This window comes from Odontesthes bonariensis, chromosome 11, assembly GCF_027942865.1.
Source record: "Odontesthes bonariensis isolate fOdoBon6 chromosome 11, fOdoBon6.hap1, whole genome shotgun sequence".
Classification (NCBI taxonomy): domain Eukaryota; kingdom Metazoa; phylum Chordata; class Actinopteri; order Atheriniformes; family Atherinopsidae; genus Odontesthes; species Odontesthes bonariensis.
Window position 1 is genome coordinate 32,246,669 of NC_134516.1, and position 25,280 is coordinate 32,271,948.

The 25,280-nt window shown below is 44.5% G+C and overlaps 14 non-coding genes and 4 pseudogenes across 14 annotated transcripts; 11 read left to right on the forward strand and 7 right to left on the reverse strand.

Annotated features, from left to right (window-relative positions):
- Positions 1-5,220: 5,220 nt before the first annotated feature.
- Positions 5,221-5,292, forward strand: trnaq-cug (transfer RNA glutamine (anticodon CUG)). The gene has a single exon. It is a non-coding gene; the product is annotated as a tRNA-Gln (tRNA).
- A 336-nt stretch (positions 5,293-5,628) lies between these two features.
- Positions 5,629-5,701, forward strand: trnav-cac (transfer RNA valine (anticodon CAC)). Its single transcript has one exon. It is a non-coding gene; the product is annotated as a tRNA-Val (tRNA).
- Positions 5,702-7,068: 1,367 nt separating this feature from the next.
- trnaq-uug (transfer RNA glutamine (anticodon UUG)) lies at positions 7,069-7,140 on the forward strand. Its single transcript has one exon. It is a non-coding gene; the product is annotated as a tRNA-Gln (tRNA).
- Positions 7,141-8,563: 1,423 nt separating this feature from the next.
- Positions 8,564-8,682, forward strand: LOC142392924 (5S ribosomal RNA). Its single transcript, XR_012771553.1, has one exon. It is a non-coding gene; the product is annotated as a 5S ribosomal RNA (ribosomal RNA).
- A 298-nt stretch (positions 8,683-8,980) lies between these two features.
- Positions 8,981-9,099, reverse strand: LOC142393715 (5S ribosomal RNA; annotated as a pseudogene).
- A 358-nt stretch (positions 9,100-9,457) lies between these two features.
- LOC142393061 (5S ribosomal RNA) lies at positions 9,458-9,576 on the forward strand. The gene has a single exon (XR_012771683.1). It is a non-coding gene; the product is annotated as a 5S ribosomal RNA (ribosomal RNA).
- Positions 9,577-9,877: 301 nt separating this feature from the next.
- Positions 9,878-9,996, reverse strand: LOC142393566 (5S ribosomal RNA; annotated as a pseudogene).
- Positions 9,997-16,948: 6,952 nt separating this feature from the next.
- LOC142393712 (5S ribosomal RNA) lies at positions 16,949-17,067 on the forward strand. The gene has a single exon (XR_012772158.1). It is a non-coding gene; the product is annotated as a 5S ribosomal RNA (ribosomal RNA).
- Positions 17,068-17,365: 298 nt separating this feature from the next.
- On the reverse strand, positions 17,366-17,484 carry LOC142393065 (5S ribosomal RNA). The gene has a single exon (XR_012771687.1). It is a non-coding gene; the product is annotated as a 5S ribosomal RNA (ribosomal RNA).
- Positions 17,485-17,838: 354 nt separating this feature from the next.
- Positions 17,839-17,957, forward strand: LOC142393149 (5S ribosomal RNA). Its single transcript, XR_012771768.1, has one exon. It is a non-coding gene; the product is annotated as a 5S ribosomal RNA (ribosomal RNA).
- A 747-nt stretch (positions 17,958-18,704) lies between these two features.
- LOC142392035 (5S ribosomal RNA) lies at positions 18,705-18,823 on the forward strand. Its single transcript, XR_012770707.1, has one exon. It is a non-coding gene; the product is annotated as a 5S ribosomal RNA (ribosomal RNA).
- A 298-nt stretch (positions 18,824-19,121) lies between these two features.
- LOC142393516 (5S ribosomal RNA) lies at positions 19,122-19,240 on the reverse strand. The gene has a single exon (XR_012772115.1). It is a non-coding gene; the product is annotated as a 5S ribosomal RNA (ribosomal RNA).
- Positions 19,241-19,594: 354 nt separating this feature from the next.
- Positions 19,595-19,713, forward strand: LOC142392036 (5S ribosomal RNA). The gene has a single exon (XR_012770708.1). It is a non-coding gene; the product is annotated as a 5S ribosomal RNA (ribosomal RNA).
- Positions 19,714-20,011: 298 nt separating this feature from the next.
- Positions 20,012-20,130, reverse strand: LOC142392579 (5S ribosomal RNA). Its single transcript, XR_012771224.1, has one exon. It is a non-coding gene; the product is annotated as a 5S ribosomal RNA (ribosomal RNA).
- A 358-nt stretch (positions 20,131-20,488) lies between these two features.
- On the forward strand, positions 20,489-20,607 carry LOC142392452 (5S ribosomal RNA). The gene has a single exon (XR_012771103.1). It is a non-coding gene; the product is annotated as a 5S ribosomal RNA (ribosomal RNA).
- A 295-nt stretch (positions 20,608-20,902) lies between these two features.
- LOC142393705 (5S ribosomal RNA) lies at positions 20,903-21,011 on the reverse strand (annotated as a pseudogene).
- A 349-nt stretch (positions 21,012-21,360) lies between these two features.
- Positions 21,361-21,479, forward strand: LOC142393007 (5S ribosomal RNA). The gene has a single exon (XR_012771632.1). It is a non-coding gene; the product is annotated as a 5S ribosomal RNA (ribosomal RNA).
- Positions 21,480-21,781: 302 nt separating this feature from the next.
- On the reverse strand, positions 21,782-21,896 carry LOC142393721 (5S ribosomal RNA; annotated as a pseudogene).
- Between the last annotated feature and the right edge of the window lie 3,384 nt (positions 21,897-25,280).

A 25,280-nucleotide genomic window follows, 5' to 3' on the forward strand; every position in this document is an offset into this window, starting at 1 on the left:
ATTTTTTATTTAGCAATATTCCCTCTTGTAGAAGTTTTTATTGACTGTGCCACAGTGAGATTAAAACATGTTCAGTTCCTGGACTGAAATATTGTTCATTATTTTGTATCTGGTGATCTGTTGAAAGTTGCAACACTGTGCATACTGTGTTTTTTAGTAATATTGCCTCTTGGCTGACTTGATTATGTTTGATGAGCTACAGAAGGAGGAATTGAAGCTAAATGGCTGAACTCAGGTGTTTTTATTTGCTTAGGTAGCCTGTAGCTCTGTTACTATGTCACCCCACAGAAGTGCAGGAGAGGATATTCTGCTTTGACTCGTTTTGCTTGTTGTTTTTTAGCGTTTGTCTAAATGACTTTTTAAGTACGTGTTGTTTTTCAGGCGCTTTGTCTTTCAGGCTTTTAGAAACTACAGTGATGTCATGTCCTCTGATGTCATGTTTCCACTGTGATGTCATGCAAAACTGTGAAGTCATAATCAGTGATGACATCACTTCTTGTGATTTCAGAAGCAGTGGTGCTCTGTTCTCAGTCAGCAGTCATCACGTGTGCTGTTTTGCTCTCTTTTTCAGCTTTCTGATCTGAACTGTAAATAATATGCAACACATGTTCATAGAGCCCAGGCAATGGTGGCACACATGGGTTATATGAATGCTGTATGAGATGTAAATGAAAACAGAAGCAGGAGTCCTGGAAGTATCTTTGAAGCTGTTTTGTATGTTGTCTACACTGACTGTGAAGCAAAAGTAACACAACAGCCACATCTGCAGCTTGTTCTCAGTGTTTACAGCACAATCATTCAGCTGCTTTCATGCATCAACATAATACAGTAATAACAGTGTAGTCATGCTGGTTTCTGTTAAGAGCTGCTTACAAGCAGAATGGGATTATTTCTACGTGTCAGCATACAGTGTATAACATGGATTCCAGTAAGAATCTGACTTTGAAAGAGAGAATCAGCATGTAAATGATAAAGTGTCTTCCTGTGGATGTTCTCAGATATGTACAGTATGAACACTGTGATCCTTCCCCACATGTCCCAGTATGTCTGATTGTGTTCCAAGTGAGGGTCAGACTGGAGAAAGTGTCATGAAGCTGCCACCCTTAAAAACCCTGAAACAGGCAACGTGCACCAGGAGATACACACTCTTTAACATCCTGTAAGGGGTGTGCTGGGAGGTTTTCGCTTATCAAGTTGGCACTTATCAAAAGTCTTGTCTGGTATTAGCATCTAGATCACATGATTTGGTTCAGGCTATCTTTCATCGTTTCGTCAGCCTGATCAGAAAACAAAATTGCCGCCAGTGGTGGAGAACCTGCTTCCTTGGGGGTAAGTAATCATATATTAGTCATACTTATTTTCAATCAAACAACAATTTAAATTCCTAATATTAATTAGGACATTTGTCTAAACATTCTGATGAAGAAAAAATGTTTCCACTGTGTTTGTGGTGCTACTGAGCAGCTTTTGAAATGTATGTATCCCCTGAGATACGTTGCCAGATTAGGCGTAGAAATTTGGTCAATGTGCATTATTCAAAATTTTGTTTCAAACTGGAAGGCATGTTAATGATTACTGCAGTACCAGATATTATCATGCACAGCTGTGCCCATTACAACAGTGTAACTATATGTTACTTTAAAAAATCTATTTATTTTCAAGCAGGGCATCTCGGCTGGCTCCTTTTATGGGAAAGAAAGAGAAGCACAGGAATGAGAGTGATAGAGGAGATCCCTGAAAGTTCTTCTGACTCTGAGTCAATGAAATTGCTGTGTTGTTTTGTTTTTATGTAATCTTCAGTGCACAAAAAGTTCAATATGTTAATCTTGAGATGTTCTGTTTCCGAGATTACTAAACTGGATTAGTAATCTCATAACAAATAATAAAATCAACTTAAAAGTGCTCTGTGTAATGTAAATGACCAAGAAATATAACAATGTATCATTTATCTTCATTTTGGCTCCATTTATACCTTAATAGGGAAAAGTAACCTGGGAAAAACAACTCATAAAATCCCAAATATTGAATATATATATATTTTGAATGTGAAAATATTTTTCTTAGGGCCTTAAGAGATGAGTGATAACATTAAATAATCCTGCCTGTTTAGAATCAATAAAAGCTCTGAATACCAAAGCATCTCAGTGCCATTCCAGTGTCATCTCTCTAAGTAATGATGGAAGAAGCAGAAGCTTCAGCTGCTCCTCCTCAGCTCTACTTTCCATATTGTCCACACTGACTGTGAATCAGAAGCAGCACAACAGCCACATCTGCAGCTTGTTGCTGAAAAGCTGCTCTGACAACATTCACAGCCCAATAAGCAGCACAGTGACAGCAATGTAGTTGTGTTTGGGAGTCAGAGGAAATCTCAGGTTCCCACCATGTGAGTGAAGGACAGACTGCAGCACTGATAAAAATGAATTCCCAGCATCAGTGTGTCAGTGGAGCTGAAGGTGAACTGTCTGAGAGCTGAACACTGACAGCACTTTGTTCTCTTCTGGCTCCGTGATGACGGATAGAAATAAAGCCTTCATGAGATCTGCCACCTTCTTTTCTTGTGTCTTTGTTGCCTCCTCCTGTGCTGTTAGTTTGGAGGCCAGATTAATATCGGCGGCAGTCTTTTCTTTCAGTTGCTCTTTCCAGCTCTCTGCCTCTTTCAGAACTGACTGATATTCACTTTCTGCTGCTTTCAGAGTTTCACACAATCCTGCAGTGACTCGGTTGCACTGCTTGAGCTCCTGCTCACACTTTTGACGGAGATGACGCTCACACGTCAAACAGTTTTGCACCTTCTTTAGTTTTTCCTCAGTCATGGAGCAGCCGCTCTCTGCTGCCACTCTTCTGTCTTTTTCTCCTGTCAGAAAGAAATGTTTCTTCAGCAGCTTTGTCCTCAGAATATCCATCCCATGCTATAAATAGCTGATCTTGTCATTCTTCTGTCGGTAAGAGTTCTGTCATTTCTCTGATCCATGATCTCGGTCGGCAGCAGAGGCGTTAGAGGGAATCCCCTCGGTTTGTGAAACTGGAAACTTCCACTTGACTGGAGGAACTACGGAGGCCTGGAGATGATCCTGCAGGAGCTGGACATCCTCTGAGTGAGGAGTCCCAGCTGCAGCAGAGACCTGGGATTGTTCTTTTTCCAACAGTTGCTGGGTTCCTCATAACTTTCCTTACTGCCAAAAGTAATGGGACACGTGTAGAAACCCTCGGGCAAATCGTCGTCTGCCATGTCACACACTGAAGTGGAGGAGATGGTTTCTTGGTTTGACTCATTTTGCTTGTTGTTTATGAGTACTTAAAATCAAAATGACTTTTTAATATAGTAAGTAAGCGTTGTTTCTAAGTGCTTGTTAAAATGACTATTTAAGATAGTAATTAAGTGTTTTTTAGGCGATGTGAAAACCGTTTGCTGTGACTTTCAAATCTGCTTCAAAAACTGGACGTGTTTCTTCAGATAAACTCCTGACCAGCTGTGAAAAAGCAGTGAAAATGTCTGGCCTGTATAAACTTTGTGATGTCAAACAAGATCAGAGATGACATCGATTGTGATGTCACTACAGTGATGACATCACAGCTTTGTGAAGGCTTCTGTTCTGTCTCTTCTGGTCTGTGGTTCCAACCACAGATTCTGGATGGAAGTGAAGTCCGGATTCCAGAATGTTGATTTGTGTTCTCTGTTAATCTCTGGACGACTTCAGCTGATTACTTCCTGTCACGGTCACGTTGGAAGGTCCACTTCTGCCAGTTTTTCAGCAGCCAGTATCATGTTTTCCACCAGCAGTGTTTTCCAAGACAGAATAATGTCAGTTTGTTTAAAATGTTGCCAAAATAAACTATTACAATTACAACAAATGTCATCTCAGGGCACTTCAGTAATAAAGTCCAATTCAGGCCAATTGCAGTTAAATTCATTGTAATTATAATTCAATTCATTCAATTCAGAATGAATCCAATTCATTCATACAGAGCAATTCAAAAACTATTTCGTCGCTAAGGAAACCAACAGATGGCACCGAACTTGCACTATTTCTAATTAGATAGAACTTTTTAATAGTTCTAAGATCATATCTTTCTGGTTTTATTTGCATTTTACAAAGAGTCCCGAGTAATTATGAAAGTGGGGTTTTAATTAGAAGAAAAAGCCTCAAAATAAAGTGATTTTTAGGAGTATGCAGGGATTCATTTCCATCTAATGAACAGCTCAGTTATATTAAACAGTGGGCCGTGTGAGCAGCAATCAGGGGAGTAAGGAGTTCACAGATCATAGACAGAGGCAACCATCCAACTATTCAAAGCTTTTAAAATGAGTAATAAAATCTGACAGGTAACCAGGGAAGGAAGGACAAGAGGCAGGGAGGTGGGCAGCCACTGTGTGGCCTGGTGTGGGAATAATCACCTCAGCTGCTGATTTTAGGAGGAGCACCAATAAGCCAAACAGCGTCTCCATCCCAGGAGAAGAGGTGGCTGAGGAACACCTGGGAGGTTACCTGTTGCATATCTCTTATAAGTCTGTGGTGCAGAGTGCCATCTTTCTTCAGCACCATCTGCTGTGGCAGCAGCATCAGAGCCAGCGGCTCAAAGAAACTGAGCAAACTGCTAAAGAAGGCTGGCTCTGACCTGGGGACTGCTTTGGAGCTGTGTTTGATGAACACTCACTTCTTTTTTTTTTTTTTTTTTCCTTGTCCTGTCCAGCATTATGGCAGCAGAATTGTAATCTGAATACCGTTTATGCTAAACACATTTGCTATACCAAGGGAAGCTTTATGAATGTAAAGCTCCCCTTGATGTCCATCAACTCCTTATTTATTTATTTATTTTTGTTACAATACTTAACATGATGTGATAGTGTGATAGTGCCGAACCGGACCGGGGGACAGAGAGAGAGGGAGAGTGAAGAAGGGAAAAAAAGGAACAGAAATATGAAGAGACAAACATAGAAAACAATGAAAAATCAGACAACCAGCTGCTACACCTTTAAAAACAAAACTGAAGACAATCCAAGGCTTTTGTGAGGAATCCAGCCTTAGAGGCACCAGGAGCACCTGTAAGCAGACAAGCAGAGAACAAACACACAAACAAAAAAGCACAAGCAGCAGCAATCACATGGCAACCTTCCATCAAGGAATCGAATCCTGTTCCTCCGCTTGACAGGCGGATTCTAACCTTTGACCAGCGAATTGTCAAGCATTTGCATTGAGAGCGTAAATTGACTGTGGAAGGGGTTCCATGGTGTAAAGGTCAGCACTCTGGACTCTGAATCCAGTGATCCGAGTTCAAATCTCGGTGGAACCTCCAGGTGTGTGCTGTCATGGTTGTGTTCTGGAAAGTAGATGAGTTGAGTAGGCTAGTCAGTTGTGAAAGGACACCAGAGTGCACGATTCCAGCTGAGAGGGTCTGTGGTATGTGACGTCACACCTCTGTGTTGATAGTTGGATCTTTTTTGGTTTCTTCTTGCATATTCATTTACGATGCTTCTATTTATCCATGCTCTCCCAGAGGAGTGTGTTACAATCCCACTTCTGACTCAATTTGTTGCAACTCCACAATCTCTTTCCGCTAGCAACAAAATTTGGGAAAACTTACCTCATTCTTTGGCTTCCGGAACACTAGTGAACAGGTATGGCTTCAGTTTCCGTAGTGTAGTGGTTATCACGTTCGCCTCACGCGTGAAAGGTCCTCAGTTCGAAACTGGGCGGAAACATTACTTGCTCCTCCATTATTTATTTCATCCTTGTGTGAAGATGTATGACTGCACGTTAATGATAGCAACATCAACATATTCATAATTATGGATAGGAGGGGAGCCTCATCTGCTATTCTTGACATGTAAAGTCAATTTTTGCAAGTTTTCAAAAGATTTTCTGATGCTATGGTGTGAAACGGACTTTGGAGAATCCCTCGCTGCTGAGCGAAAATGGCAACCTTCGGTCAAGGAATCGAACCCTGTTCCTCCACTTGACAGGCGGATTCTAACCTTTGACCAGCAAAGAAACAGAATGTGTTGCTTGACTGTCGTGCCAATTCTGAGAATACAAGCTGTAAGAGTATCACTGAAAAATTGACAAAAAAATAACACTTTGCTAAAACCCTTCCATGGTCAAGCATTTGCATGACTGAGAGCGTAAACTGACTGTGGAAGGGGTTCCATGGTGTAAAGGGCAGCACTCTGGACTTTGAATCCATTAATCCGAGTTCAGATCTCGGTGGAACCTTCAGGTGTGTGCTGTCATGGTTGTGTTCTGGAAAGAAGATGAGTTGAGTAGGCTAGTCAGTTGTGAAATGACACCAGATTGCACAATTGATCAATTCCAGCTGAGAGGATCTGTGGTATGTGACGTCACACCTCTGTGTTGCTAGTTGAATCTTTTTTGGTTTCTTCTTGCATATTCATTTACGATGCTTCTATTTATCCATGCTCTCCCAGAGGAGTGTATTACAATCCCACTTCTGACTCAATTTGTTGCGACTCCACAAACTCTTTCCGCGAGCAACAAAATTTGGGAAAACTTACCTCGTTCTTTGGCTTCCGGAACACTAGTGAATAGGCATGGCTTCAGTTTCCGTAGTGTAGTGGTTATCACATTCGCCTAACACGGGAAAGGTCCTCAGTTCGAAACTGGGCGGAAACATTACTTGCTCCTCCATTATTTATTTCATCCTTGTGTGAAGATGTATGACTAAACGTTAATGATAGCAACATCAACATATTCATAATTATGGATAGGAGGGGAGCCTCATACGCTATTCTTGACATGTAAAGTCAATTTTTGCAGGTTTTCAAAAGATTTTCTCATGCTATGGTTTGAAACGGACTTTGGCGAATCCCTAGCTGCTGAGCAAAAATGGCAACCTTCCATCAAGGAATCGAACCCTGTTCCTCCACTTGACAGGCGGATTCTAACCTTTGACCATTGAAGAAGATACAGAATGTGTTGCTTGACTGTCGTGCCAATTCTGGGAATACAAGCTGTAAGAGTATCACTGAAAAATTGACAAAAAAACACTTTGCTAAAACTTTTTCATTGTCAAGCATTTGCATGACTGAGAGCGTAAATTGACTGTGGAAGGGGTTCCATGGTGTAAAGGTCAGCACTCTGGACTTTGAATCCAGTGATCCGAGTTCAAATCTCAGTGGAACCTTCAGGTGTGTGTTGCCATGGTTGCATTCTGAAAAGAAGATGAGTTGAGTAAAGTACCTCTATAACTGATGTTTTATGTAAAACAGAGCACATGGTCAATTTGCTTTTTAAAAATCTTTATTTTAAAGAAAACGATCAAAACAAGAGTTTTTCTGGAAGAGATTTAAATAAGTTCTGAACATGCATTGAAGAGAGGTTACATTTGAGTCTATTTTCTTTGTTTAAAACTTAAAACAAAAACCTGAAGTCTGCACACTGAGGAAAACTGGTTTTGAGGATATTTATGAAATTTCCTCCTAATAACCAACTTGGGTCGGTGTCCCCAGTGGAACATTTTATGTGTAGTCTGCAGGTTTCATGTTTTCAGCTGGAGATGGATGCTTTTTGTTCTGTATGTTACATATTTTTATCTTGATCAGGACATTCAGAACGCTTGCATGCACAGGTAAGTCCAGCTTCAGTTCCAGGTGTACTCGTCCATTTAACTGGACCACCATGTTGTCCCAGCGTACATGCACGGGATAGACTGTGTAGGAAACCTTCATGACATTCTGCTGCCTCTAACTTTCTCTGTGGGACTTTTAATCTGAGGGTCCAGGGTTCAAGTCCCTGTTCAGGTGTGGAAATGTAATGTACCACTTAACCTGTACTTCCCTCTATGCCTGCACTCTGTTTCTACACTGTCACTTCTGACAGAGCCTGGCTGATGCTTTCGATTCTATGTCGCTTTGCTGTTAGCTGCATTGTTATATCCTCATTTGTAAGTTATATAAACTATAGAATAATTCTATAGATACTATAGAAATCACCTTAAATACACCAGCTGCAGAGTGTTGATCACATTCACTGAAACTACAACAGTTTAAGAGCATTTATCATGAATAGTTCTGCTTTATATCAGGGCTTCTTTTCACTTAGATTTCACTATTTGGACAATCTGTAATGAATGAACACCCAGAACAGAACACAAGACATTACAGAGATACAAGTACTAACCAGGCCCGACCCTGCTTGGCTTCCGAGATCGGACGAGATCGGGGGTGTTCAGGGCGGTGTGGCAGTAAGCCACAGTCCCTGTGACAAATATATGTTATATAGGTGCTGGAACCATACGTTTCCCCTATTTTTACCAGAGAGCTGGCTTGAGAGGCTGCTGTTGAGCCTGCACGTTGACTTCCCTGATGTGATTGTTCTCTGCAGCTGAAAATGGGACTCTCAGATAACTTAGTGTCTGTCAAAAGCCTCTGTTCCCTGTGTGTAGTTTTGTGTCCGTTGTCATATAGAGAAACCAGGGAAGCTCAATCCCACGACATGCTCATAAACTGCGTCTTCTCTAAACAGTATAGTTCTATTTTACAAGTCGGAATACAATAACAGATTCTGTTTCAGAATCTATAAAAAGCTGGTTTGTGATTCCATTGCTGGCTTACGGCCACACCACCCTGAACACGCCTGATCTCGTCAGATCTCAGAAGCCAAGCAGAGTCGGGCCTGGTTAGTACTTGGATGGGAGACCGCCTGGGAATACCAGGTGCTGTAAGCCTTTTGGCTTCTCCAGGCGCATGCAGTTTGGCTACGTCAAATGCAAAAGCAGTCCCTGTTTGACTTTTTGGAACTTGTCCTTTCTCAGGACAAAGTTAAATGTATGAGGATCAAAGCCAACAATGGCCTGGGACATCTCAGCAGATCCAGGATCAGCAACATGGAGACTGAGAGCCAAACAGAAACAGAGGTGTCTGCCAACCAATCAGCAGCAGCCCAAGCTGGTTAACTTCCTGGTGTCTGTGTGGCACACGGTGATGGTCAGATGTTACATGCAGGCCGCAGAGAGAAGAGAAAAATGCTTACAGCACCTGGTATTCCCAAGCAGTCTCCCATCCAAGTACTAACCAGGCCCGACACTGCTTGGCTTCCAATATCGGACGAGCTCGGGCGTGTTTAGGGCAGTGTGGCCGTAAGCCACAGTCCCTGTCAAAAATATATGTTATATAGGTGCTGGAACCATACGTTTCCCCTATTTTTACCAGAGAGCTGGCTTGAGAGGCTGCTGTTGAGCCTGCACATTGACTTCCCTGATGTGATTGTTCTCTGCAGCTGAAAATGGGACTCTCAGATAACTTAGTGTCTGTCAAAAGCCTCTGTTCCCTGCGTGTAGTTTTGTGTCCGTTGTCATTTAGAGAAACCAGAGAAGCTCAATCCCACAACATGCTCATAAACTGCGTCTTCTCTCAACAGTATAGTTCTATTTTAGAAGTCAGAATACAATAACAGAGTCTGTTTCAGAATCTATAAAAAGCTGGTTTGTGATTCCTTTGCTGGCTTACGGCCACACCACCCTGAACACGCCTGATCTCGTCCGATCTCAGAAGCCAAGCAGAGTCGGGCCTGGTTAGTACTTGGATAGGAGACTGCCTGGGAATACCAGGTGCTGTAAGCCTTTTGGCTTCTCCAGGCGCATGCAGTTTGGCTACGTCAAATACAAAAGCAGTCCCTGTTTGACTTTTTGAAACTTGTCCTTTCTCAGGACAAAGTTAAATGTATGAGGATCAAAGCCAACAATGGCCTGCTGGGACATCTCAGCAGATCCAGGATCAGCAACATGGAGACTGAGAGCCAAACAGAAACAGAGGTGTCTGCCAACCAATCAGCAGCAGCCCAAGCTGGTTAACTTCCTGGTGTCTGTGTGGCACACGGTGATGGTCAGATGTTACATGCAGGCCGCAGAGAGAAGAGAAAAAAGCTTACAGCACCTGGTATCCCCAAGCGGTCTCCCATCCAAGTATTAACCAGGCCCGGCCATGCTTGGCTTCCGAGATCGGACGAGATCGGGCGTGTTCAGGGCAGTGTGGCCGTAAGCCACAGTCCCTGTGACAAATATATGTTATATAGGTGCTGGAACCATACGTTTCCCCTATTTTTACCAGAGAGTTGGCTTGAGAGGCTGCTGTTGAGCCTGCACGTTGACTTCCCTGATGTGATTGTTCTCTGCAGCTGAAAATGGGACTCTCAGATAACTTAGTGTCTGTCAAAAGCCTCTGTTCCCTGCGTGTAGTTTTGTGTCCGTTGTCATATAGAGAAACCAGAGAAGCTCAATCCCACAACATGCTCATAAACTGCATCTTCTCAGTGTTTGGTGAGTGTTTTGACTGATCGTGTGTGAGTTAGATTTGTTTGTATAGTTGTGTGTTTTGTTTTATTCCCCCAGCAGCTTCCCTGTTCGGGGGAACGTCCTCGTTTCGTGTGTTTTTGTAACCGGACGGATAACATGGCAAACGAAACAATGGAACGGAAAATGACAACGATACTGAACAATGGAGAACGGCTGATGGATGACAGGCGAGTGAATGATGGTGGGAAAGAAAGCGAGATAAGGAGAGTAAATGAAAGTATGAATAAAGGAGAAAATGAAACTGGAGTAGAGAAAGTGAGAAAGAATGGAGAAGTGAACGCAGAAATTTGGAATGGAGAAAGTAGAAGTACGAGTTTGAATGAAGAGAATATGAAGAATGAAAGGGAAAATGTGAAAGATGGTGGCTTCAGAAAGGAGCTGACCGTGATTGTGGAGCTGGCAGGGCCAGACAAAGTGACACTAATGGAGTTGCTTAGAGGCATAAAAGAAAGCTGTGGAATAGTTCTTGCCTGCAGAATGAAGGCAAAGAGTACGTTTGAGATCACCATGCAGGACGGGAAAGGCAAGGCGCGCCTCATGGACGGCTTTCTATTAAAGGGAGTGCGGGTAATGGCAAAGGAAGTTCGAAGCAATGAACTGGTTGTATCCTTCCTTAACTTGCCCCCGTACATTACTGACGTGGAAATATGCCAAAAAATAGCAACTTGGGGGGTGAAGGCAACTTCTGACGGCACGCGATTTTGCAAAGTTCAATTAAAAGACAAAGTGCAATCGCTGCCGTATTCGACCAAGTTTGAAACCCTGGAGGGGGGAGAATACTTTCGTGTAATTCATGACAGACAAGTAAAAGTGTGCCGGCTTTGCATTCAGCCGGGACACATTCTAAGAGAATGTCCTGAATTTAAGTGCCATAAGTGCGCAAAACAGGGGCATTACGCACGAGAGTGCAATGATGGGAGAGGAAAAGAGCAGCAAAACGGAGAACAGGAGGAGCAGAGCGGAGGTGGAGGAGCGAGCCAGGAGATTGTTGGTGGAGAGGAGGAGCAGAACGGAGGTGGAGCAATGAGCTTGGAGCTCGCTGGTGGAGAGGAGGAGCAGAGCGGATGTGAAGGAGAGAAACTGGAGCTCGTTGACGGAGAGGTGGAGCAGATGGAGGAGGGAGGCGAGCGAGACGGAGAGGAGGAGGACCTGACGGTGGTGGAGGAGACACCAACGCAGATGAGAGGGGAGAAGGAGAGAGATGGCCACAACGGCAGCGAGCAAGGAGAGGACAGAGGAGAGCAGAGGAGAGCCATGGTGGAGACAAGAAGACGGCAGACGAGTGGAGCAAGCAGAGGACTGAGGAGGCAGCGGGGAGGGGGGGTAGGGGGGTCAAGGGAGGACTTGCGGGCAGGGCAGGAATGTGAATGGGCAATGGGAGAAGATACAGACAGCAGTGGGGATAACATGGAGGAGGTGATTGCAACCAGAAAAAGGCCTCTGGGGAAACGGGAAGTGAAAAGGATTGGGAAGGTGAAAAAGAGTGTAAAATGAAGAGAAAGATAATTTTGTATATACTACTATTTATGTTAAAAATTACATCTTTCAATGTAAATGGGCTGCGTGACAACAACAGAAGGCAACACGCTTGGCAGGTGTGTGACGGGGATATTATGTGTGTGCAAGAGACACATTGGGATGAGGAGTGCATGAGAGAAGTTAAGAAGGAATGGATGGGAGAAATGTATGTGAACAATAGGGGGGCAAAGTCCAGAGGGGTGGCTATTCTAGTGAAGAGGGGAGTAGTCGGCAGTATAAAGAAGTGTGTGGATGATGGGGAGGGGCGAGTGATAGGGATCACGTTTGATTATGTGGGGAAAGAATACAGACTAATAAATGTGTATGCACCAAATGAGGAGAAGGAGAGAAAGGTCTTTTTTGAGGGAATAGGAGGAATGTGTGGGGAGAACTGCATGGTGGTGGGAGACTTTAACGTATGGTGTGGGAGACTGGATGCATCTGCGAGTGTGTGCTTTAAGAGCGACTCTACAAGAGGTGTGCTGAAAGAGGTAATGAGAGTGAACGGATTGATAGATGTATGGAGGGAGAGGAATCCAGAGAAGAGGGAGTTCACAAGGAGGCAAGTGGTGAGAGGGGTGTTAAAGCAGAGCCGGATAGATTTAGTGCTCAGTACGAGGGACATAGAGAATAAGATAGGTAAGATAGAATATAGGGTAACTGCACTGAGCGACCACATGATGGTAGGGTTTAGTTTAGGACAAGGCATAGAGAGGAGGGGGGGGGAGTGTGGTGTTTGAATGGTGAGTTGCTGAAAGAAAGAAAGTATAAGGAGAAAGTGAGAGAATGTATTGCAAGGAGAATAAATGAAAACATGTATGAGGATGACATTGGGAGGTGGTGGGAAAGCTTTAAAGAGGAGATAAAGGATCTGAGCATAGCTTATAGTAGAAACAGGAGCAGGAAAGAGAAGGAAAGAGAACAGAGGTTAAAGCGAGAATTAGACAGAGAAGCAGAGAGAGCAGATAGGGAAGCAGGATATGATTTAGGGAGGTATATAGGAATTAAGGAGGAGCTGAAAGGGATAGAGCAGAAGAAGTGTATGGGAGCGATAGTTAGAAGCAGGGCCAGATACGCCATTGAGGGAGAGAAGTGCACAGGGGTTTTTTTAGGGTTAGAGAAGACAAAGCAGAAGAGGAATTTCTTAGAACAGGTAGAAGGGAAGAAGGGAGAGAAGATAAAAGATTTTGTAGGGATAGCGGATAGAGTAGAAGAGTTTTATAGGGATTTATTTAGGAAAGAAGAGGTAGATGAGGAGAGTATAGGGCAGGTAATAGATAAGGTGAGGGCTAGGCTAACAGAGGAGGGCAGGGACATGTGTGAGGGTGAGATAGGGACGGGAGAAATAGAGAAAGCAATAGGGGGGTTAGGGAGGAATAAGAGTCCAGGGTTAGATGGGTTGACAGGGGAATTCTACAGAGAGTTCAGAGAGGAATTAGTGCCTGTGTTAGATAAACTATTTAAATGGATAGAAGAAAAGGGAGAGATGCCAGTTAGTATGATGACAGGATTAGTTAGTATAATACACAAGAAAGGGGATAGGGACAGATTAGAAAACTACAGACCACTGAGCATGTTAAATGGAGATTATAAAATATTAGCACGGGTGCTAGCAAACAGGATCAAAAGAGTAATAGGGACGGTGGTGGGAAGCACACAGGCTTACAGCATACCAGGTATGGACATAGCAGACACAATAAGTAGCATCAGGGACACGATAGATTACATGAAGGGAGGAACAGGAGGGTTAGTGGTTAGCTTAGATCTGAACAAAGCATTTGACAGAGTAGACCACACATACTTGTACAGGGTGTTAGAAAAGGTAGGGTTTGGGGAGAGGTTAGTGGGATGGATTAAGAGGTTATATGATAGGGCAGTTAGTTGTGTTAAAATAAATGGGATAATCACAGACACGTTTAGATTAGAGAGGTCAGTAAGGCAAGGGTGTCCGCTATCGGCTCTGCTGTATTCGTTATCTGCAGAGCCTTTAGCGGCGATGCTGGAGAAAAACGACAGGATCAGAAGCATAGAGTTGCCAGGGGGGCACAGAAGTTTAGTTTATCAGTATGCAGATGACACGACAGTTACGGTTAGGGACAGGGAGAGCGTAGCTGAGGTCTTAGAGAGTGTAGAGCTGTATGATAGGGCATCAGGGGCGAAATTGAACAAGGAAAAGTCAGAGGTCATGTATATAGGGGCAGTTAGAGCAGGGCAAACAGAACTAGGGTTGAAGGAGAAGAAGGATTATTTTAAAGTGTTAGGTGTAAACTTAGGGATAGAGGCCAGAGAAGGGAGAGATATGCAGTATGAAGGGCTAATGAATAGCATCAAAAAAACACTGGAGTTTTGGAAGAAGAGAGGGCTTACACTGAGGGGGAAGGTGGTGGTGGTGAATGCGTTAATAGTGAGTAAGATTGGTTATGTGATGAATGTGTTGGATGTGCCTGAGAGAGTGTTGAAGGAGATGGAGAGAATGGTGAATGAGTTTTTATGGGATGGGAAAGGAGTTAGGATAGCTAGGGAGGTGTTGGAGAATGAGTATGAGGATGGTGGGTTAAAACTAATAAATTTAGAAAGGAAAAAGAAAGCTATGAGAGTGAAAATGATGGTAAGATATTTAAAAAATAAAAAAGATCAAGTGTGGAAGGTGTTTCTAGGGAGGGCAATAGATGAATGTGGTGGATGTGGTGGGAGTGCGGTGTACATGGATTTGAAGGAAGGTATGTTAAGCGGAGTGTCTGAGTTTCATAAGGAGGTGCTGGAAGCGTGGGGGAAGTTTGTGAAAAATGTGGAGTATGAATGTAAGAATGTGAGGCAGGTATGGGAGCAGCCAGTGTTTTTAAACCCAAAAATCACGTGTGGGGGGAGCACAATATATAATAGGCTGATGTGGAGGGCAGGGATCAGGAAAGTGAGGGATATAGTGTATGAATATGTACCAGGATTTATGAGGGCACAGGTGATGGTGGACGAGGTGAGAGAAAGGGGGGATGAGATGGCGCTGAGAACGGCAGAAGGGGTAATGGGGAAAATAAGGGAGGGAATGCCGAGTGAATGGGTGAGAATGATTGAGGGTGAGGTGGGGGAAAATGAAAATGAAGCTGGAGAAATGGGAATGTATGTGGGGGAAGGGGAGGGGAGGATGAATGTAATGAGTATGAAAGCAAGGGTGATATACAGGAGTCTGAGAAGGAAAGAAATAAAGAGACCGGCAGCGGAGAAAGTGTGGGAGAGGGTGATGGAGGACATGGATGAAAAAGGAATATGGAAAAACCTAAGGGTTAAATTTAACACCCCTGAATGCGAGAACTTTGATTTTATGTTGAGGCACAACAGGATTTTTAATAATTTATTAATAAGTAGATTTGATGTGAATGTAAAGAAAGAATGTGATGTGTGCAGTGTGGGGGTGGAAACGTGTATGCATGAGTTTGTTGAATGTGGGGAACTGGTAGAGTATTTTAAGAAAATGAGAAAATTCATAAATAGATGTTGGGATAAAGAAGTGTGGGGGGAAACGGGCTGGAGAGAGGTGTGGTTGTTTGGAGTGAGGGAAGGATGGAAGGGAAGAATGTAAATTTGATAAATTATGTTTTAAGTCACGCCAGGTACGCGGTTAAAATGAGGAGGGACATAGCACATTATGAAAGAAAGAAAGTGGAGGTGTGGAGTATTTTTAAAAGCATCACGAAAAGGGACGTGCACAGGGTTTTAACACACTTAGGGGTGGAAGAGTTCACCGAGGGTTTTGTGGAGGGGAGCACTTTCATACAGATTGGGGATGGGGGTGTGAAGTTGGACTTTGGGTAGAGCAAGGGTGGCTTTTAATGTTTTTATTTATTTCAATGGTTTGGTGAGGGGGCCTGTGGGCGAGAGGAGAAGGAGGTGACCGTACAGGCTGTCTCACTTGTCTAGTTTTGTCAAGTCGGTGTTTCTGTTAAAAGTTATATTTTTATTTTTTATTTTATTTCTATGGTTTGGTGAGGGGGCCTGTGGGCGAGAGGGAAGTGAAGAACCACGGGCTGTCTCACTAATTTTTTGTTTTGTCATAATGGATTTCTGTCTTTTGGTTCCATTTATATGGTTTGGTGAGAAGGTCTGTGGGATGGAAGAGAGGGAGAAGACCCAATGATAGCCTCACAAATTTGTGTTTTTGCTTTGACTGTATTGTAAATAATATATGTGTATATAAGGTTCAAATGAGTATACATGTAAATATGTGATTTGATGTATGGTGAAATTTGTACTTTTTGATAATAAAAGAGAAAAAAAAAAAAAACACGCCCGATCTCGTCCGATCTCGGAAGCCAAGCAGGGTCGGGCCTGGTTAGTACTTGGATGGGAGACCGCTTGGGAATACCAGGTGCTGTAAGCTTTTTTCTCTTCTCTCTGCGGCCTGCATGTAACATCTGACCATCACCGTGTGCCACACAGACACCAGGAAGTTAACCAGCTTGGGCTGCTGCTGATTGGTTGGCAGACACCTCTGTTTCTGTTTGGCTCTCAGTCTCCATGTTGCTGATCCTGGATCTGCTGAGATGTCCCAGGCCATTGTTGGCTTTGATCCTCATACATTTAACTTTGTCCTGAGAAAGGACAAGTTCCAAAAAGTCAAACAGGGACTACTTTTGCATTTGACGTAGCCAAACTGCATGCGCCTGGAGAAGCCAAAAGGCTTACAGCACCTGGTATTCCCAGGCGGTCTCCCATCCAAGTACTAACCAGGCCCGACTCTGCTAGGCGTGTTCAGGGTGGTGTGGCAGTAAGCCAGCAATGGAATCCCAAACCAGCTTTTTATAGATTCTGAAACAGAATCTGTTATTGTATTCCGACTTCTAAAATAGAACTATACCGTTTAGAGAAGATGCAGTTTATGAGCATGTCGTGGGATTGAGCTTCCCTGGTTTCTCTATATGACAACGGACACAAAACTACACACAGGGAACAGAGGAGCTTGACAGACAGTTATCTGAGAGTCCCATTTTCAGCTGCAGAGAACAATCACATCAGGGAAGTCAACGTGCAGGATCAACAGCAGCCTCTCAAGCCAGCTCTCTGGTAAAAATAGGGGAAACGTATGGTTCCAGCACCTATATAACATATATTTGTCACAGGGACTGTGGCTTACGGCCACACCGCCCTGAACACGCCCGATCTCGTCCGATCTCGGAAGCCAAGCAGGGTCGGGCCTGGTTAGTACTTGGATGGGAGACCGCTTGGGAATACCAGGTGCTGTAAGCCTTTTTCTCTTCTCTCTGCGGCCTGCATGTAACATCTGACCATCACCGTGTGCCACACAGACACCAGGAAGTTAACCAGCTTGGGCTGCTGCTGATTGGTTGGCAGACACCTCTGTTTCTGTTTGGCTCTCAGTCTCCATGTTGCTGATCCTGGATCTGCTGAGATGTCCCCGGCCATTGTTGGCTTTGATCCTCATACATTTAACTTTGTCCTGAGAAAGGACAAGTTCCAAAAAGTCAAACAGGGACTACTTTTGCATTTGACGTAGCCAAACTGCATGCGCCTGGAGAAGCCAAAAGGCTTACAGCACCTGGTATTCCCAGGCGGTCTCCCATCCAAGTACTAACCAGGCCCGACTCTGCTTGGCTTCTGAGATCTGACGAGATCAGGCGTGTTCAGGGTGGTGTGGCCATAAGCCAGCAATGGAATCCCAAACCAGCTTTTTATAGATTCTGAAACAGAATCTGTTATTGTATTCCGACTTCTAAAATAGAACTATACTGTTTAGAGAAGACGCAGTTTATGAGCATGTCGTGGGATTGAGCTTCCCTGGTTTCTCTATATGACAACGGACACAAAACTACACACAGGGAACAGAGGAGCTTGACAGACAGTTATCTGAGAGTCCCATTTTCAGCTGCAGAGAACAATCACATCAGGGAAGTCAACGTGCAGGCTCAACAGCAGCCTCTCAAGCCAGCTCTCTGGTAAAAATAGGGGAAACGTATGGTTCCAGCACCTATATAACATATATTTGTCACAGGGACTGTGGCTTACGGCCACAACGCCCTGAACACGCCCGATCTCGTCCGATCTCGGAAGCCAAGCAGGGTCGGGCCTGGTTAGTACTTGGATGGGAGACCGCTTGGGAATACCAGGTGCTGTAAGCTTTTTTCTCTTCTCTCTGCGGCCTGCATGTAACATCTGACCATCACCGTGTGCCACACAGACACCAGGAAGTTAACCAGCTTGGGCTGCTGCTGATTGGTTGGCAGACACCTCTGTTTCTGTTTGGCTCTCAGTCTCCATGTTGCTGATCCTGGATCTGCTGAGATGTCCCAGGCCATTGTTGGCTTTGATCCTCATACATTTAACTTTGTCCTGAGAAAGGACAAGTTCCAAAAAGTCAAACAGGGACTACTTTTGCATTTGACGTAGCCAAACTGCATGCGCCTGGAGAAGCCAAAAGGCTTACAGCACCTGGTATTCCCAGGCGGTCTCCCATCCAAGTACCTACCAGGCCCGACTCTGCTAGGCGTGTTCAGGGTGGTGTGGCAGTAAGCCAGCAATGGAATCCCAAACCAGCTTTTTATAGATTCTGAAACAGAATCTGTTATTGTATTCCGACTTCTAAAATAGAACTATACCGTTTAGAGAAGACGCAGTTTATGAGCATGTCGTGGGATTGAGCTTCCCTGGTTTCTCTATATGACAACGGACACAAAACTACACACAGGGAACAGAGGAGCTTGATAGACAGTTATCTGAGAGTCCCATTTTCAGCTGCAGAGAACACTCACATCAGGGAAGTCAACGTGCAGGCTCAACAGCAGCCTCTCAAGCCAGCTCTCTGGTAAAAATAGGGGAAACGTATGGTTCCAGCACCTATATAACATATATTTGTCACAGGGATTGTGGCTTACGGCCACACCGCCCTGAACACGCCCGATCTCGTCCGATCTCGGAAGCCAAGCAGGGTCGGGCCTGGTTAGTACTTGGATGGGAGACCGCTTGGGAATACCAGGTGCTGTAAGCTTTTTTCTCTTCTCTCTGCGGCCTGCATGTAACATCTGACCATCACCCTGTGCCACACAGACACCAGGAAGTTAACCAGCTTGGGCTGCTGCTGATTGGTTGGCAGACACCTCTGTTTCTGTTTGGCTCTCAGTCTCCATGTTGCTGATCCTGGATCTGCTGAGATGTCCCAGGCCATTGTTGGCTTTGATCCTCATACATTTAACTTTGTCCTGAGAAAGGACAAGTTCCAAAAAGTCAAACAGGGACTACTTTTGCATTTGACGTAGCCAAACTGCATGCGCCTGGAGAAGCCAAAAGGCTTACAGCACCTGGTATTCCCAGGCCGTCTCCCATCCAAGTACTAACCAGGCCCGACTCTGCTTGGCTTCTGAGATCTGACGAGATCAGGCGTGTTCAGGGTGGTGTGGCCGTAAGACAGCAATGGAATCCCAAACCAGCTTTTTATAGATTCTGAAACAGAATCTGTTATTGTATTCCGACTTCTAAAATAGAACTATACTGTTTAGAGAAGACGCAGTTTATGAGCATGTCGTGGGATTGAGCTTCCCTGGTTTCTCTATATGACAACGGACACAAAACTACACACAGGGAACAGAGGAGCTTGACAGACAGTTATCTGAGAGTCCCATTTTCAGCTGCAGAGAACAATCACATCAGGGAAGTCAACGTGCAGGCTCAACAGCAGCCTCTCAAGCCAGCTCTCTGGTAAAAATAGGGGAAACGTATGGTTCCAGCACCTATATAACATATATTTGTCACAGGGATTGTGGCTTACGGCCACACCGCCCTGAACACGCCCGATCTCGTCCGATCTCGGAAGCCAAGCAGGGTCGGGCCTGGTTAGTACTTGGATGGGAGACCGCTTGGGAATACCAGGTGCTGTAAGCTTTTTTCTCTTCTCTCTGCGGCCTGCATGTAACATCTGACCATCACCGTGTGCCACACAGACACCAGGAAGTTAACCAGCTTGGGCTGCTGCTGATTGGTTGGCAGACACCTCTGTTTCTGTTTGGCTCTCAGTCTCCATGTTGCTGATCCTGGATCTGCTGAGATGTCCCAGGCCATTGTTGGCTTTGATCCTCATACATTTAACTTTGTCCTGAGAAAGGACAAGTTCCAAAAAGTCAAACAGGGACTACTTTTGCATTTGACGTAGCCAAACTGCATGCGCCTGGAGAAGCCAAAAGGCTTACAGCACCTGGTATTCCCAGGCGGTCTCCCATCCAAGTACTAACCAGGTCCGACTCTGCTTGGCTTCTGAGATCTGACGAGATCAGGCGTGTTCAGAGTGGTGTGGCTGTAAGCCAGCAATGGAATCCCAAACCAGCTTTTTATAGATTCTGAAACAGAATCTGTTATTGTATTCCAACTTCTAAAATAGAACTATACTGTTTAGAGAAGACGCAGTTTATGAGCATGTCGTGGGATTGAGCTTCCCTGGTTTCTCTATATGACAACGGACACAAAACTACACACAGGGAACAGAGGAGCTTGACAGACACTAAGTTATCTGAGAGTCCCATTTTCAGCTGCAGAGAACAATCACATCAGGGAAGTCAACGTGCAGGCTCAACAGCAGCCTCTCAAGCCAGCTCTCTGGTAAAAATAGGGGAAACGTATGGTTCCAGCACCTATATAACATATATTTGTCACAGGGATTGTGGCTTACGGCCACACCGCCCTGAACATGCCCGATCTCGTCAGATCTCGGAAGCCAAGCAGGGTCGGGCCTGGTTAGTACTTGGATGGGAGACCGCTTGGGAATACCAGGTGCTGTAAGCTTTTTTCTCTTCTCTCTGCGGCCTGCATGTAACATCTGACCATCACCCTGTGCCACACAGACACCAGGAAGTTAACCAGCTTGGGCTGCTGCTGATTGGTTGGCAGACACCTCTGTTTCTGTTTGGCTCTCAGTCTCCATGTTGCTGATCCTGGATCTGCTGAGATGTCCCAGGCCATTGTTGGCTTTGATCCTCATACATTTAACTTTGTCCTGAGAAAGGACAAGTTCCAAAAAGTCAAACAGGGACTTTTGCATTTGACGTAGCCAAACTGCATGCGCCTGGAGAAGCCAAAAGGCTTACAGCACCTGGTATTCCCAGGCGGTCTCCCATCCAAGTACTAACCAGGCCCGACTCTTCTTGGCTTCCGAGATCGGGCGTGTTCAGGGCGGTGTGGCCGTAAGCCACAGTCCCTGTGACAAATATATGTTATATAGGTGCTGGAACCATACGTTTCCCCTATTTTTACCAGAGAGTTGGCTTGTGAGGCTGCTGTTGAGCCTGCACATTGACTTCCCTGATGTGATTGTTCTCTGCAGCTGAAAATGGGACTCTCAGATAACTTAGTGTCTGTCAAGCTACTCTGTTCCCTGTGTGTAGTTTTGTGTCCGTTGTCATATAGAGAAACCAGGGAAGCTCAATCCCACGACATGCTCATAAACTGCGTCTTCTCGAAACAGTATAGTTCTATTTTAGAAGTCGGAATACAATAGTTTCAGAATCTATAAAAAGCTGGTTTGGGATTCCTTTGCTGGCTTACGGCCACACCACCCTGAACACGCCTGATCTCGTCCGATCTCAGAAGGCAAGCAGAGTTGGGCCTGGTTAGTACTTGGATGGGAGACCGCCTGGGAATACCAGGTGCTGTAAGCCTTTTGGCTTCTCCAGGCGCATGCAGTTTGGCTACGTCAAATGCAAAACTAGTCCCTGTTTGACTTTTTGGAACTTGTCCTTTCTCAGGACAAAGTTAAATGTATGAGGATCAAAGCCAACAATGGCCTGGGACATCTCAGCAGATCCAGGATCAGCAACATGGAGACTGAGAGCCAAACAGAAACAGAGGTGTCTGCCAACCAATCAGCAGCAGCCCAAGCTGGTTAACTTCCTGGTGTCTGTGTGGCACACGGTGATGGTCAGATGTTACATGCAGGCCTCAGAGAGAAGAGAAAAAAGCTTACAGCACCTGGTATTCCCAAGCGGTCTCCCATCCAAGTACTAACCAGGCCCGACCCTGCTTGGCTTCCGAGATCGGACGAGATCGGGCGTGTTCAGGGCAGTGTTCAGGGCAGTCTTAAAGGCTGAGTTATACTTCTTTTAACTGCCCTTGCGCTTGCATCTTGCGCGTATGTTAATGGCTCGAGACGTTTATACTTCATTTTGCTTTGTCGGCGGTTGTGTGTGCTGCGTGGCGATTCACCGCCAGGACAGTAGGTGGAGTAGCGGGTTTTTTCAATGACAAGCCTACTATGATGAAAGGAAATTCACCGCCAGGACCTCTTCGAGTGGATTCATGCTTCTTCTTCTTGTAAATAGCCGGTATTTTGTCAGATTTTCAACACTTTGGGGGTCTAAACGACTACTTTCTCGCCTGAAAATGTTTCAAATGTTGCTAAAGTTATATATTTACAGAGTTTATAGCTTAAGGGAAATCAGCTTTTCAGGCCGGCTGATTTCGGCTCGGGCAGGAGTGAAGTGCACTGTGTGTAAACGCTCTGCATACTGTCAGATCGATGAGTATGCCGTTTTCAAGTAGTAGGCTGTTTCGAACACAGCCAGTGGCTTGCGCTTGCGTCTTGCGTAAAGTTTAGAAAATTGAGGTGACACACGCAACCGCGCAAGGGCTTGCGTTGCGTCTTGCGTCTTGCGTTGCGTCTTGCGTTACCGACTATAAACCAGGCTTAAGTCTCTCCTGCGTCACGGTGTTGCGCAGCCAGGTTTTCAGGCTGAGAAAGAGCGCTCGGATGCCGCCACAGATATGGGCGGGGCCAGAGAAAGCCTAATGAGCTTCTCCACCTCTGACAGCATGGAGCGGGGTTGGTGCTGCAAGGTTTGCAGGATGGACCCCTACACACATCCCTCAGTATGTCCAGCTCAAGGCTTAGCCGCTCTCGTGGAAAGGGGGTCAGTTCCGGGAACCAACATCCACTCGTTTCCCCTGAACTGCCTGCTCTCGCCCTGCAGCTCCGCGGAGTCCCTCCTGATCAAAACGCCGCTCCACCTCTGAGCGCACCAGGTCCAGGGCCTCAAACACTTCTCTCTTCCACAGGCTTTGATATTCTGCAATATTAGATATAAAATCAAATAAACAACTTCTCTAACCGACCAATACTGCCCATATGGGCTACCTATTTAAGCTGGATCAAACTTATATTTTCCCATTTAAGTTCAAAATCCTATTATGAATATGGTTTGTTATTTCTGTCATTATTCTTTTTTTTCCTTTAGTTGTCTCATGAAAGTGGCATGAGTGTACGTTCTTAGTCAGTTGATAGGCTAGTGCATACCGTTGTTTGTGTATTATGAATGATTCATTACAGGTTACAGCTACATTAATGTTTAATAAATAGGCCTACATGGATGTACAGTATTGTTAAACTTGTTCGGTTTTTAATGTCATAATCTATGGATAGTGTCAGGTTCAAATACCTAGAAATTCATAAAGATAGAGAGAGAGACGTCAAGGATTTTTACTCCTGAGGAGAGCTAGTGAGGAGACAGCTTCTTACAATCTCCTAACCACTCTGAAGCTTCTCCATCACGCCTCCTCCATTTTATTCAGAAATGGGTGTGTACAAAAAGCTCTCAAAAGAAGGGAAGGGGGATTCAGTTTCAGGCCGGACCAGACCACATTCCTAACAGTGGAATTTACCACCTTCACACAAATAAGCAAGGCATAACTTTGCTCAAAACTCTTATAAGAAAACAGAGTATATATGGGATAACTATCATCAAATGTATTTACAACTCAACAGATAGATACTTTAAAAGCGTCTGTCCGCAATAAGCTTTATGGAAAGTGTTGTCAGGCCCAGGAACTCAGGACGCAGATGCAGGGAGAAGGTTTTCCAATAACAAGCTTTATTGAAAAGCAGAGGATCAATTCTCTGAGAGAGAAGAAAATACAGGCTATGGAATTATCTAAATATACTTCTTCCAAAAATGGAAGAAGTATAGCTATAAAAATGATCAAAATAATACTCGCTCCACTATAAGGAGGAAAAACAAAAAGACTATCAAAAGTTATAAGTAACGCAAAATCCCTCCCACTACAGAGGAAAGACTGAGAAGACTATGGTTAGTAATCAACTGAAAAAACAGTCCTGCAAAGCAGAGGCACTAGGCTATGAAAAATATTTAAGAAAACAAAGAATCACTCCACTCGGATGAAACAAAAGAGCCATGAAACATAAACTATGGTTTAACCAATCTGTGATATAAAAATGACCAAAACCAAAAACTCTCTCAGAGAAACAGAACAAACCACGAAGGTTGCTTGGAACAAGGCTGTGACCAGACTTGGGAAGGCCGGAGTGAACGCACGTAGATACTGACGAATACGACCCACTGGCACAAGACAAGGGGGGGCGCAGACTCTTATACACTGGGTTAACAGGGGACAGGTGGAAACATTCATCCGACAATCAGACCGAGACACACGAGGAAGGGCAAGTGACCTGAAACGAGAGTTAGAAACTCATTTATTACCAGCTCTATCAGCATGCAGAGAATCCCCTTTTCTCCCAAAAGATCCCCGGTGCTGCTTCTGAGGTGTTTCTGTAAGTTTATCACACCAGCTGGTGAAATGATATGAGTCCCTCTACAGTTGTTGGAGATATCAGCTGAGATTCAAACTAAAAGACACATTTTGTGTCTGAAACTATGAGAGACTGTTCAGGTGGGACTGAAAGCAGATTCAGAGGGTTGTGATGTATGTGTTTCCATCCAAATGATCTGATAACTGTCAGAGATGCAGCAGTGCTATGAAATCCACTTTAGAAGCTGCAGTTATTGGACACAATGAAAGCTGAGCATCTCTGTGGCTCAGAGGAAAACTGAGCAGCAAATGTTGTCAGTCTAAAGCTGAAATACTAAAGAATACTGCTCCTTATGTGGAACAAACAAAAGAAAATCGTCAGTGACGTGAACCTCGGCGCATAACCAACGTCATTTCTAAACATTATGATTGGTTAAGGGAACTCCGTTACTCCAATGAATTTAAGTTGCTGGGTAAGGTCCCGCCCTCCATGGAAACGGATTCCTCTTGGGTTTTCCCAGACTGTTTGACAAAGTCAACAGTCGGCTTTCGCCCAGGCTAGCAATGTCCTGCCAGTGACAGACAATTATCACATGGAGAGTGACAGGGGGGTGGGGGGAATCAGGGGTGTTACACACCCATCTAATTAGTATTCAACTAACAGGGACAATGCCTGGAGTTACAATTACTTTTTTACAGTTTGTGTGAAAACAAAAAAACATTTCTGACTGCACTTTTTACTTTTATGCAGCCAACACTTTTGTTTACAAGGTTCAACCTTCAAAAGTCTTGGCTAGAAATATTTATAGTGTGTTTTCTTGCACTGTTTGAAGACCTCTAAAACTTGTTTTTTTTGTACAGTTGTGTTTCCCCTCAATTTAAATAAAACTTGTTTGTATTACATTCACTAGGCCCTCCAG